The sequence below is a fragment of the Ptychodera flava genome, chromosome 15 (genome assembly GCF_041260155.1).
Source record: "Ptychodera flava strain L36383 chromosome 15, AS_Pfla_20210202, whole genome shotgun sequence".
NCBI classification, from domain to species: Eukaryota; Metazoa; Hemichordata; class Enteropneusta; family Ptychoderidae; genus Ptychodera; species Ptychodera flava.
In genome coordinates this window covers 9665778-9676297 of record NC_091942.1, presented here as the reverse complement: position 1 = coordinate 9676297, position 10520 = coordinate 9665778, and positions in this window count along the sequence as shown.

The following is a 10520-nucleotide window of genomic DNA, read 5'->3' as shown; positions in this document are numbered from 1 at the left end:
GGGGTATTATGAGGCTCAATGTATGTGAGCAGACTTAGGTTAAGATGGTATTCTTTATCACTCGGTAGAGTGTCGGGCCAGTAAGGCTGGTATTCTGATCTTGAAGGGTGTAAGAAGAGTGGACTCAGCAAATACTAGTAATCTAAGATGTTTCTTTATTCACTACAAACTGAAGACTGACTAGTGCATACGAAAGACAGACATACTGGTATATATGGTTTTATTGATGATAGTTAACATCTCATAAGTAACAAATACATGTAATATATTACAGCCATTATTGTATATACTACAGGCAATGCTCAGCTTCTTGGAAGTTTTTAGCTGATTGATTGGACGAGTATCGTTGACATTTATGCATGCTTTCAAATTGCAAATCAGCTACACAATTGCCTTAATTTTATATTTCCCAAGTTTCTGTGAATGATTACAATCCAACAATCCGCTACAACCTCCTGAACCGCTTCGCATTTGCCCATTCATTGTTTGCTTTTGAAAACCAATCGAAATCATTCCCCGGTCTTTTACAACGCTATGAATATGCAGCGTTCACATGTAACTGTACAGGATGGCTTAAATTGTTTGATCTGGGTCATCTCTTGTCGCGCCTGGTTTTTCGTCTACTGTGTATAAATCAGTTACATACATTAGAAAAAAGGCAAGGTCACGTTGAAAAGACAAGGGGTGATTAAAACCTGTAAGACAGAGATCTGGTACGTTTGGTTTTCACGTTCAATGCACCCCTTTGAATGATTTTGTTTTGGAAACAAATTCATAATAACAACGGTAGGTGTAATCCTGAACTGCCAATTGAGTGTAGGGGTGCCTTGCAGCAATATATGGAAACGTTACCCCGGTATGATCCCACTTCAAACAAAAACTCAGGACTGTGACTGAATACAATTCAAAATTGACTGACATTAAAGGGGAATTCTTGACTGATATTGTAGCAAGCTTATCGAAAATGAAGGAGAAGCGATTTAACACATTAGCCTATAGATGTATGAAAGCAACTAATACATACACAGCTATGAATTACTAAACCTTCGAAACATAAGATGTATCGTAATGCCATAAATTTCTATGTTGGGGCATTTCACAATTGCTACCAACAGTGCCACTGGTTGCTTGTCAAGTCATACAAGGTAAAATTATAGGATTGTGAAGACCAAAGTGATAAAGGAATGATTTAAGACGTTGATATTGCATATCAAAAGACTGATATTACAAACACAACATTATCTACCTACACCATCAAAAGATCGGATAATAATGAGTAACTACTTGTTTATAATCGAATATATATAATCGAATTTACAACATTAAAAAATACAATACCATAAGGTTTCACGTATTCCGTACATGATAACTGCTAAGTGTTAATTGTCATCATAAGGATGTAAACTGACTAAACTTCGTAATGCTCAAGAATTTTATCTATCATCTTGGTTAAAAATATTGATTCCAATACCTGAAAAAGTTGCAAAAACTCACATAAAAAGGCTTCTCTACAGAAGTGAATGATAGTGAGTTAAGGTTATGGTGAATCTTAGATGACAGGTGTTATTGATTATTTATTGCATGTATTACATTATCATTATTTTGTTATATTTAGGGGCCAAAGCGAATCGGGCCCCTACTGGTAACACCAAAGTCTTCTTCTTCTTCTTCTTTCATAAATTCTCAGTTGCCCTTAATCTGAAAGTAATACAGATCGTATCCTCACGAAACTTACGACAATTTTATGGGTCAAGAGGACTGTTGCAGCATGCTCTTGCAGGATAACTGGTCACATGACCTAGTGGTCATATAGGATTACCTGAAAGTACACAATGACAAAGTCTAAAAATCACGGTGCAAAGCTACAATATGTATGTGGACGTAGAATGCTTAAACTACGTTTTTAGCATTCGCTAATAAATTGCAAGCGTTTTCGTGACTTTGGCCGCCATATTTGGCTTTTGATTAATTCAAATTTCATCTGTAAAAATCTCCTTCTCTTGAACCAAAGACTATTTAATGTGAATTCCGTTTATATTATCACTAGTTTTTAGTAAATTCAAGTTAGTGAAAAATATCTGGCTCTGTCAGGTAGCCTGGCGACCATATCACGATTTGCGAAGAGAACTACGATAATCATGAAATTATGTTCAAAAAGTCTTCTTTTTTCAGAATCAACAGACCCTTTGTGCTCAAGTCTGCCTGTAAAATCATGAATTTGAGTACCTTACAGTTTGCAAAAGGCGTTTTGATTGGTGGCATAGTTTTACAGCCATGTTTTAGAAAAAATCTATTATTACGACAATATATTGTTTAGAATCCCATTTTGCCAAAACCAGTACACCATTCAGACTCATACTGTGCCCATCTCATTATTTGTATGAACAGTTGCAATTTGGCAGACATATTCCCATCATATCAAACATTGATCATGGAAAACCTACAGACGATGGATGTTAAGCATTTCGAGGCATGTAGGCTTCGTACAGCACAGACTTTCAGACCTTTGCTTAATTCCTTTTTAGGCAAAAGATTGTTGCTCTTGGTAACAACCAAGCAAAATATTGACTAGCAAGCAACAATAACCACGCCAATGGCAACGAACGCAAACTATAGTGAATTTAGTAAACCTGAATACTGTGTAATATGCAAATTTTAAGTCGATCAGAGCAACCATGACCACGCCAATAACAGCAAGCAAATGGTAGTGTTATCAGCAAAAGTATACACTTTGAAACGTGCAAATGAAAATGAAACCAACAAACATTGACAAACTTACCCAAACAAAAGTCGATAATCCTTAAGCAAAAAGAAAATAGCTAGTTTTTAACTTTATTAAACATGGTTAAATTTATTCCACGTAAAATAAAGCCTCTATGTGACGTGCAAATGGGAAAATACTACCAAAATTACCAAACTGACACTCTCAACGATGGCCACGTCATGATCAACAAAACCCTGTATTTTAGTTTTGTTTTCAGCAATAATATAGATTGTGCAATTAAAAATAGCAACCTATCTTCCCATACGACAATTTCCACGCTTATAGCAACAAGCAATATTACTAGATTTGGCATTATAAGTTCGCTGTGAGCACATGTCAACACACTACCAAATTTTATAAAACCCCTCGCAATCAGAACAAGCAGTTAGGGTCCGGCAACAATGCCAGCAGTTTCACCTATCATTATTTCATCATCATCATCATCATCATCATCATCATCATCTTCTTCTTCTTCTTCTTCTTCTTCTTCTTCAAGAAAATCAAATTGTGAAAATAGATATCAGTTGCTGAAATATAATATCTCATAAGTAAACCTACACTTGTAATTAACGTTTTAATGACAATGTTATAGCAATAGATGGCATTAAAGACAGTCTACTTAGGCACACAAAATAGGTACACTTACTCTTCAAAATTATATTTGACAATTTTGTTTCAAAGATATATAAGAAAATTAAATTGGTTTGAAAAAGTAAGTTTTAGGTCTCTATCTCTATCTAGATTGTAGAACATACTCAGCAGGGCCACAGGAGAATGATTATATCAAACTACATCATTAATACCTACATTTCCTTTTCTGAAATTTTGATTGCGCAGATTAATATTCAAGTTTGACCTTAAATATGATTTCATATCTGACTTTTTTACAAGTATAATGCATTTCCGACATTCCACTTCCTTTCGCAATGTCTTTCCTCACGTTTCAGTCTCAACAGATTATGCTTGAAATCTCGTTTTTCACTTTTACTTCCAAATTTTAATCCATTAAAATTTCAACGATAAATGCATTATATCCCATCGTTTTAATGCTTGCTAATTCTAAGATAAGACCCAAATGAAACAATAGTTTTGAACTCTACTATTTTAGATCAGTTGTTAAAAACATCAGCAAAAGTATAATTTGATAAACAGAAGTTATGCTCTTAATTTATGAGCATAACCATCAACATTCTTTAGTCTATTTTTACCAAGGACGCACAGGCGCTAATGAATGTGAACATTGAGATTGCCAGTAAGTACACATCTTTCCCTCTATTATAAGACTGATTCGTGTTTGTAATTATCAGTATTATTAACAATAATTTCTGAATGGACTATACGAAATAAAATACAAAATGTTCAATAAACAAGCTTATACATTAGTAAACACAATGTAATCGTTGATCCAGGAATGGATATAGGTAATAAAATACATAAGTTTCAATAAATGGATTCAATGCATCATTATATTATGATTGATTAAAGAACTGACTACACTTAATGAAATACATAACTTTCTATTAAGGGAGTTAATGTGTTAGTAAAACATTATATTACTGTTGTTTCTGGAATGTCTTAAATGTTAAAACAGATAACCTTCAATGTATGAAGTGCATAAATCACTAGATCATGGTTAATCAAGGAATGGACTTCATGTAAAAATACATTACCGACGGAGATGAAACATTAGGAAAACGCCACATTATTGTTGATTTAGGAATTAACAATACGTTGTAAAATACATAACCTTATACAAACGGAACCAAAATATCGATAAACAGTATACTATAGTTGATTCAGAAATGGACTATGGGTAATGATATGCATAACCTTCAAATATATGGAGTCAATGCATCACTATATTATTACTGATTAAGGAATGGATTATACATTATGAAATACATGACCTTCAATAAACAGAGTAAAAAATCTTCGTAAAACACTATATTATTAATCATTCGGTTATGAAATAAACATTTATTATACTCATAACATACCATTAACCAAGCCAATAAATAGGTTAACACTATATTATGGTTGATTATTGAATGGACTATCCGTAATAAAGTACACAATAAACGGAGACACAACGTCAGATAAACTATACTATTTGGTGACTCAGAAATAGATAAAATCGATAACGTTTAATGAATAGAGTCAATAAATTGATATCTTAAGAATGATTTAGGAATTGATTTTATGTAAAAAACACATCACCTTAAATAAACCGAGATAAAACATTAAAAAACCGATATGGACTAAATATAGTAAAAAAATATTAGATAAACGGAGCCAACATACTGATAAACATTACACTATCGTTGATTGAGAAATGGGCTATAAGTAATAAAATGAATAGCTTTATATATATATATATATATATATATATATATATATATATATATATATATATATATATATATATATATATATATATATATTAACAGCGTAGATTTGTCAGCACTGATAATTATCAGTGCTGACAAATCTAAGCAAACGCTCGGAGCTTGTTTCAAAATATCGCCACCAAAACAAATATTATTAATCAAATGTTAACACCACCTACAAATAGAATGGTACGCCCCGATCATGCATATATAAGACTGTCGAGCTAAGACTCCTTTCACTACTTCTTCTGTCTGATGATTGCAGGATGCATGAAACTTAAGTAACAGATATCATTACTTTGTACTTGAAGTAATTTTTTATATATATATATATATATATATATATATGTAGAGAGAGAGAGAGAGAGAGAGAGAGAGAGAGAGAGAGAGAGAGAGAGAGAGAGAGGAGAGAGAGAGAGAGAGAGAGAGAGAGAGAGAGAGATCATGCATCTCTATATTATGGCTGATTAAGGAATGGATTATACATAAGGAAATACATAACCTTCAGTAAACGGAGCCAATGTCTTCGTAAAACATATTATTGATAATTCAGGAATAAAACATAGTTATATTCATAACCCCAAACTGGCTGATACATACATAAAACACTATGTTAAGGTTGATTCTGGAATGGACTATACGTAATAAGGTACATAACAAACGGTAGAACATAATTATTAAAACAGTACGTAATAAGGTATACAATGAATGGAGACAAAACATGAGTAAAACAGTATATTTTTGTTGATTCAGAAATATACTATACGTCATGAAATAGACAAGCTTTATTAAATGGAGTCAATCAATCCCTAAATTATTGTTGATTAAGGAATTGCATAATGTAAAAAAACATAACCTAAAATAAACAGAGATAAAACATTAATAAAACGCTCCATTATTGTTCATTAAGGAATGCACTAAAACGTAGTGAAGTTAATATCCTTACCTAAACGGAACCAATACTCTGATAATCACTACACTATGATTGATTCAGAAATAGACTATACGTTATAAAATTAATAACCTTCAATATATGGAGTCAATACATCATTATATATTGGTTGATTAAGGAATGGATTATACGTAATGAAATATATAAACGGAGTCAATGTGTTGGTAAAACGATATAATTGTTGATTCAGGAATGGACAAAACATACTAAAATTCATAACCTACCATAAATCGAGCTAATACATAAATAGAACACTATATGGTGGATTCTTGAAACGACTTTACGTAATAGAGTACAAAACCAACGGAGGCGAAACATTAGTAAAACGCTATATTATTATTGATTCAAGAATGGCCTAATGCAGTTAAAGTCATTAACTACCACAAATGGAGCTGATGCATAAACACTACACTGTTGTTAATTCAGGAATGAGAAGCTTAAAGATCTAAGATCTTATGCTGTTGCTAAGTATATCGTGTACTTGTTTATGTCGCGTTGCAAATGGAAAACCAGATGTGAACAGAATGTGTTCACGTGGTTTACAACAGGTTCATTACATAGTAGTACGCCTCACAGAAGAATCAGATATCTGTCAGATCATTATATGTGGAAAGTTTCATCAACTTTCGCTCAGTACTCTCGGAGTTATATCATTAATTACATATGGAAATAAGCTGCTTATTAACTTAAAAATGCTCAATGATTCATTGGACGATTAGATATCTATCAAATCAACATTCGTAGTCCGTTTCATCAAATTTAATGCGGTAATTACGGAGTTATAAAAACAATATCCAAAACTTCATTAAATATGAAAATGAATCCTTAATTAACTTTACACTGCAAAGTGTTTCACACGACAATTAGATATATGTAAGATCAATATCTGTAGGTGGTTTTACCATATTTGGTGCAATAATTTCAGAGTTATATCACTAATTGAAAATCAATTAATTATGCAAATGAACCCCTTAATAACTTCACCCTACTACATACATCACAGCACAGTCAGATATCTGTCAGATCAGTTTATACAGCAGTATATAGAAAATTTAGTGCAGTTTTATCGGACTTATATGACTAATTGCAAATCGTATTGAATATGCCAATACGCTATGTATTAACTTGACACTACTCTGTGATTCACGCGACAATTAGATATTTATCAGATCAATATCTGTAGCAGGTTTCACCAAATTTGTACCATAACTTCAGAGTTATATCACTAATTGCAAACATTCATTAAATATGCAAATGACTCCTTAATTAGCTTCACACAAATAAATGCTTCTCAACACAGTCAGATATTTGTGGGATCAGTATCTGCACAAGATTTCATCAAGTTTGATGCAGTTGTATCAGAGTTATATGACTAATTATAAAATTTCATTAAATACGCTAATGAGCTGTTTCTTAACTTGGCACTGCTCAATACTTCTGAGTATAATTATATATTTATCAGATCAATATTTGTAGCAGGTATCATCAAATTTGGTGTAGGAATTTCCGAGACAAATCACTTATTGCAAAAGTTTATTAAATATGCAAATTAGCAGATAATTGAAATGACACTCACAGTATCATCATAACATTCTGAGATTGTCATCAGTGAAAAGTTTCATGAAATTTTGTGCAGTATGTTTTGATATATATCGACACTGTCATTACTGTCTCCATAGGGAAACCATATCATGAAAAAAATGATGTTTCATAACTTCATTAATATGTAAGCCACACCAACAAAAATCTACTTGATTCTTGCAATTGATATATGGTATCTGTCTACCAAATCTGACTTCAATCCAATCAGGCGGTTTTGAGTTATCGTGTAAACAGACAGACAGACATGAGACAGACAGACAGACACACGGACAGACAGACGGATATCGCTACATTTAAACAATATTCTGCATAACCCGCTTCTCCTACTTGGCAGCCACATGGTCTGTGAAATATCTAAGACTCGCTGAGTCACATCTTTGCGAACATAACAGAGTAGACAAGCAAGTAAATTAGATTTAGACAAACAACTAAATTAGATTTCCGGTGTCATTTTAATTATTTCTCTAAAATTTCCAAATCTTTGCTATTCCTTGCTAGATATTGACTACGTGTTCTTCCCACTTATCGATTTAGTCTTCCTGTCTTCATCAGATTTCATTTCAATCTTATGTTCCTTGATTTCATTAACTTCATCATGAATAGTGTCAGCTCTGGAATTAAGAAATTGTTACGACATCAAATGATTATTGGGGAAAGTAATTTAGAAATTATAAATTACGCATGTATATTTTCTATACTTTTAAGTAAATTTATGCTTAAATGAATGGAGTTTAATCAGAGCATTCATAGAATGTGTGTGAATGCAATTTTACCAGTACTTCACTAGTAGACGGTAAGTACGACATTGTGAAATTGAACTCTTCTGAGCGGAAATCTCTTTCAACCGGAGTTAAGAGTTTGACCCAAGTAGATCAGAAGAATAGAAGAAATTACGACAAGACGATTAAGTGTATATGAAGCACAATTGGACGGGTGAGGGATGATGGTTGGATTATTAGTGCGATGATTGAATGGAAAGTAGGACTGGTGGTTGGTTGGTCGATCGAGACGGATGGATGGATGCAAGGGTGAATATTGCAGAACGTGCCTTGGCTACTAAAATAATATATTAGACAATTAATACTTTTTATCAGTTGACGTACCGGTATATTCGATTCCGTTTTAGTGTTTTAGTTTTTTCCTTTTCAAATGACGCGATAGGTGTTTCCACTCAAACTGGTCAATATACCTTTGATCGAAGTGGCTGTCGTTCTTTAACGCGACTCCTTCAAAAGACAAAATCAAACCTTGGGTTCAATATAATCAAAATTCAACTTTATTACATTCGAAAATTGCAAATCGCATTGTAAATACTACAAGCACAAGGTTGTATGAATTAATGTCATGGTCAAGATAATAAGCGGTTGTGAATGGGATTTGTATGTAATAAAGAATTCATGTCTATGATACACGACTGTTTCATCAAGATGATTACATTACAATCAGAATAATGATAATGTGTGAAACACTTTACATCGAAACCTAACGGATCATGTAAATGACGCCTTAAGTAACATGACATCAAATCAATTCCAGCGATCGTTTCATTTAAGCAAAGTAAATCACAAGGTCCAACAAACAAACAAACAAACACACAAACAAACAAACAAGCAAATAACGAACAACAAAAGCGATTACAACAAAAACACAGACAAAATAAATGGTGCAATCTCGAACCACAAGTTAAGTGGTGGTACCATGTGTCCGGAATGGGTAAGCGTACCCTGCCAGCATACTACACCCGTCAATACTGAACTAAGTGACAAATTAGTTGTACGCTAATTCAGCTAGTTGCCAAATTACCGTTGTGAGTCAAAGCCAGGAATACTCTCTCATCATCAGAGTAACAGATTTGTCATATTTGGATATAAGATCTCCATATCTGCCATAAAAATTCTGAAACGATTAGTCAACCTACTTTTGAAAATCCCTGTCTCACTAGCTTTAAGACCAAAAAGTTTTGTCCCAACTAAAATTCTTCATATGAATCACAAGCTCTACAAGGGGTTGTAAAATGTATACACCACAAGCTGGATCCGACGGAATATTACTGGTTACGTAGGAAAAGTTAATGATTTCAAAACTAAAATCGCCCTTTTGTCATACAGCTTAATCTGCAATTTCAAAAAACAGATCAAGGTATGACGCTGAGCTCACACTTTCTGTTGTTTCTTTTTTTTCTAATTCATCTGGATAGATGTTTTTGTTTATGATCATATTTATTCAGTACTATAGGCCACCGGCCTTCATGTACAATTTTCATATTGAAAAGTTACAGTCACTTGAGGTTTCAAATAAAGTAACATTTCTAGTTTCCATCGCTAAGCAGATGCTGACGCTGTTTAAAAGCATTAAATAATATTTTGCTAGATTTTCCAAGATGCTTCATTTTCTGATCGTAGTAATCGACCAAATTTCCATTTGAAAACAGGTGTGTAATATTTTTCATATTGAATACAGACCAGGACAAAGTGAAATTCGTCTTCTATACAATTACAGTTAAATGGACACAAACTGTCTTGAAGTGGAATTCCAAGTTATCTTCCTTTTTGCACTAAAAGATTATGGAATGATACCCGAAGACGGGCTAAAGCCATCTGGATAGATGTGATGGAGGTACATGTAATTAGAAATACCGGGACTGTTCAGATTAATCAGATCATCGATATATATATATATATATATATATATATATATATATATATATATTGTTCAGATTAATCAGATCATCGATATATATATATATATATATATATAATATATATATATATATATATATATATATATATATATATATATATATTTATATAGAGGT